Source organism: Chrysochloris asiatica, unplaced genomic scaffold (assembly GCF_000296735.1).
Source record: "Chrysochloris asiatica unplaced genomic scaffold, ChrAsi1.0 scaffold00106, whole genome shotgun sequence".
Taxonomy (NCBI): domain Eukaryota; kingdom Metazoa; phylum Chordata; class Mammalia; order Afrosoricida; family Chrysochloridae; genus Chrysochloris; species Chrysochloris asiatica.
The window spans coordinates 5916321-5917196 of record NW_006408624.1 but is presented as its reverse complement, the minus strand read 5'-3'; positions in this window follow the sequence as shown (position 1 = coordinate 5917196).

The following is an 876-nucleotide window of genomic DNA, read 5'->3' as shown; positions in this document are numbered from 1 at the left end:
CATCTCTTTTTACCAGACCTATCTAGATAAGATGAAAACTATTCAGTGGGGATTCTTTCTTCCCTTGCACATTCTTAAACTAAACTCCCTCTTGAAAATTTGTAAGCCAGTCACTTATGCCTTTATTGCCACCACCACACCCCCAAACACACACATACATGTATTTTTAAGGGAAGCAATTCAATCCATAACATCCAGGTTGAAAATAATAATGTACAGGGGAGAGAAAAATCTCAAAACTCTCTGCCAGACAGATGTTCCCTTCCCAGAGCCCCACAGCACAAGATGACTCCAGGGAAAGAAACTGAGGGAAATGGGAAGAAAGGGGTGACTGGCCTAGGCTGGACAGGGAGTTATTGAGAAGTGGGGAGACCCTGGCTCCTGGGAGGTTCATGCAGGGTCACCACTGAGCTCAGTAGCACTCACATGGGGTCAGTCCCAGGAACAATCACCCAAATGCTTCCTGAAGGTAGAGTCTTGAGAGCTTCTCTGGTGAGTAATGTTTCCTTCTTGTACAACTAGCTGAATCACAGTTCTCAGCAAGATGTGCCCTGGCAGAACTTCTGACTCCAAGGCTTTGAACTGGCTCTTCCAAGCTCAGTCATAACCGACAAAGCAACAACTGAACAGACATGAATTTTAAAAAAGTTGAGTGAACAAAAACAATGACCATCACAAGAAAAAATATGGGTGGAAACCCTACTAGAAACGTAGTCTTCCTCTCAGAAAACAAAGACATAACAGCAATCAAATCTCTAGATCAACAGTCTGAAACAGCAGTGCCAGGCTTAAGAGATGGTGGCAGACTATGCCACTTTGAATGTATCTCATTCTTGTTGTTCTTGTTAGGTGCCATCGAGTCGGTACTGACTCATA